Genomic DNA, 3,660 nt, shown 5'->3' with positions numbered 1-3,660 from the left:
TACTATCGATACGATTGCGATTCAACTCTCAGATGAAGTTGGCCGAGCCATTCACTTTGGGAGGGGTAAATCGATTACACTCTTACTGCATATCAGACAGAAATAAATAGCTGGTGATTATGCTCGACGTCTTATTCATGACATGACGTCCATCATAACGAGAGCGTTCACACCTCCCACTCGAGCGGAATATGACTTGCTTTTTACGCAAAGCAAAGGCGGGGGATTAGACGACATCCGGGTTTTTATTCCACCCCATTCAAGAAGAGGTGGCGGTCTATTTTCCGTTTTGAGTGGCTTTGCTAAAAGAGCAATTCCCTTTCTCATGCGCACTGTGGCGCCCGAAGCGCTCCAAATGGGAAAAGGTTTATTAACAGATGTTTTAGAGGGGAAAAGACTTTGCGAATCATTAAGAAATAGAGGTGTCGCCGCCGTGAAGGGCGTGGGCGAAAGGATAGTTCGAGGTGGACGAGTAATGAAAAAGAGGAAAGTTGGAGTTGGGAAAAAAAAGAGAAAACAACCAACCAGGCAAATGAAAAGAAAGACTTCCTATAAAGCAGATATCTTCAATATTTAGCTTAGTCGCGAAGATGACTCATTATGGGCCGGATGTGCAGGGTGGAGCGACCCCGCTGAGCAGTTATCAACCCCCTGAGCAATTAGCCACCCCCCTGAGCAATTATCTGACAGCCGTGAGTGAGAATTTCCCGCGGGTGAATCGCCTGCATACCATCGATTCGTCAGTCGCTGCGAGGGGAAAGTTGGACGTATTACCCGTTAATTTAGACGCTAATGCTAATAATCATGCGGGGATTAACGATCCTTACATTGAATTTATACTGCCTGGTATTCCAGGACAATTTTTGGATCTATCAACGCTGTCTCTAGAATTGCGAGTTAGCGTGGCGAAGGCGGACGGCGCGCCAATAGACGATGACGATCACGTCGTTTTTAGTAATGATTTGAATAATACGATGTTTAAGTCATGCGCTTGTTATTTTAACGAACAGCTTGTGGAGTCATCCTCTTTGTTCAACTATCACGCCTTCATTGAAATGATTACAACAATCCCTCAGGATAAAATTGACTCTATCGGTCGCGTCGCCTTCTACCACCGCAATTATGATGGATCAAAAGTCTTAATCAATAAATTTGATGAAGACTATTTCACGGGGGGGAATAAAGACGAGAAACAAATGATAAAAGATTGTAAAACGCACGGCATTTCGATGACTGCCCCTTTGTTTTCGGATATATCAAGTCTGGACGCTTATCTGCTTGACTCGCACCAAGACACCAGCAGTTTCAAATTTAAGCTCGAGATGGCTAAGTTATGGGTTGACTGCGTCACGCCGCATCCACCCACCTTAGAATCGTTAAATAACTCCTTGGCTCTAAATCCAATGCAATACACTTTCAATAGAACACTCAATAAGACGTATGTATTAGCCGCCAATCAAACATCTTTGATTGCCGAATTACCTTTCGCGCAAATCATACCTCAAAATTTGACCATGGCAATAGTTGATATGAACAGCTTACAAGGCGTAATTGATAAGAATGGTTTATATTTTCATCACGCCGATCTGTCACATGTACATATCACCGTGAACGGGGCGACCATTTATAATGTTCGCAGCTCTTTCCCGCATCACGCGTCAAAATTGTTTTACATGACCCTTGAGTCACTAGCATTGGACACACGTAATTCCCTAACATTTGATGCTTTTAATAAAGGTCGGACAGTATGTTTCTTTAACTTTGTGACGGAGGACGTGCACAATGCCATCCCTCTGGATAAATCAGGAAATCTAACAATTAATCTGTCTTTTGCTAAGGGACGTAATCACAACCGCGTCATCATGTTTTTCGCCGACACTACTGGCGTCATAGAAATTGATCATTATCTTCACGTTCGCTGCATTGTCCGCGCATAAGCCGTCATGAATGCACGTGAAATACAAGCCGGTCTAGCAGGCATCTTGGGCGACCGAGTTTATTTTTTAGGCTGTCACGACCGTCGCCGTATGACAGAGCTGATAAATCTTGCCAGAAAACAGGCAAAGCCATGCGTTTTCATTCTAAATACATTGAGTGACTCAAAGACCATGGGTCACTGGATTACTGTTTATCTTAATTTTCAAAGTCAGACCGTAGGCTATTACGATAGCTATAACTTACACCCCAAATACAATTCCGCTGTCTTACATCATTTTATGCAAACTTGTCCACATATGAAAATTAGCACATTAAATTATCGACTTCAGGGGTTGTATTCCCTCGTGTGTGGCATTTATTGCATGTTCTTTTGCCTTCTACTGAGTTGGCATACATTAAAACGTGCAATGTGCATTATTCACACCACCTTAAAAAAAGCATCAATATCTATATAATGACGAAAAATTACTCGTATGGCTTACGTAATATTTCGTAAAAATGCCCCATTGCATGCCTACGTTTTGCCCAGCCGGCAACCGAGCGAGATGTCGTAACATCTGTAAAGCGGTAATAAGGTAGATTGGGGGTGGGAAAGGGGTCAATATGGGGTAATTGCTGACGGATAAGCGTCACTTCGCCATCGCCTCTCAACCCAGTTGGACGTCGAAGCTTCATCTCCAAGAATGGAGCAAGCTGACAAGCATTTCATCTTGAGAACCGCGGGTGAGTACACCATTGCCTTGCATGCCATCTCGCATCTTCGCCATTGTAAATTACATTAACGTTCTTTGCCAATGAATAAGAAGAGGGGGAGGGGGAGGGGAAAATAAAAAGTTTTCCATTGTTCTCATCGTTTTTTTTTTTTTTTTGTCTGTTACAGAACGTATCTCTTTCCGCTTTGATATCTATCTGGCCGATGTTGGGGGTAAGCGAAGCCGCGCCGACCATGAGGATGTCAATGTGGAGAGAATGTCAGAACCTGCAAAGAAGAAATTGATCTTTAGCGATGACGACATGTCGCCGCTGCCGGTCAGTCCACCTCCTGATGCTCCATCAGGACAGGAGTCGCAACAGCAGCAACCACCACAGCAGTCGATGCCGCCACCTCAGGAGTCGCTGATGCCGCCCCCGCCGAAACACAGCCGCGGCGGTCAGATGAGTCGGCAGTAGGCGGCAATGAGAGCCAGGTGAAGAAGAAGTTGCAGGAAAACAGAAAAAAAAAAAAAAAATATTCCCCCTAACACGCCAGAGGATGTCAGCACACCAAAACTCCCCATTGTTCCACCCGCCCCTCGTAGTTTAGGATTGAAAATGAGGATAGAAAGTAGAAGGAAACAGGAAAGGGGCTACTGTCAGTTGCCTCAGACATCTGTATTTCAGTAAGGAAAAGATGAGGCTAAGTAAAGGAGAGGTGGTGTTCTACAGATTGAAAATTAGATCTAAGATCAGGAATGTTGTAGAAGTTAATGAAGTAAAGTTGAGGTCGATATCACAAGAACAGTCCAACCTGGAGACATTTGTGGTCCCCTCCCCTCGATGGGGACTCTGAGGCTGATGTAGGAGTCGCCATATTGATCTTGAATTCAGAGGGAAGGGTGTGTGTGTAAGTGGGTGCATGTGTTGTGAGACACAAAGGCAAACGTTCAGTGAGGTCACAGCTGGGTTAATAATAAGTTTACATCAACTCCTGGTCCAGTGCTTCAGACCTCCCTGGGAGTAATC

The sequence above is a fragment of the Scylla paramamosain genome, chromosome 34 (assembly GCF_035594125.1).
Source record: "Scylla paramamosain isolate STU-SP2022 chromosome 34, ASM3559412v1, whole genome shotgun sequence".
NCBI lineage: Eukaryota > Metazoa > Arthropoda > Malacostraca > Decapoda > Portunidae > Scylla > Scylla paramamosain.
Note: the sequence above shows the minus strand (reverse complement) of the source record.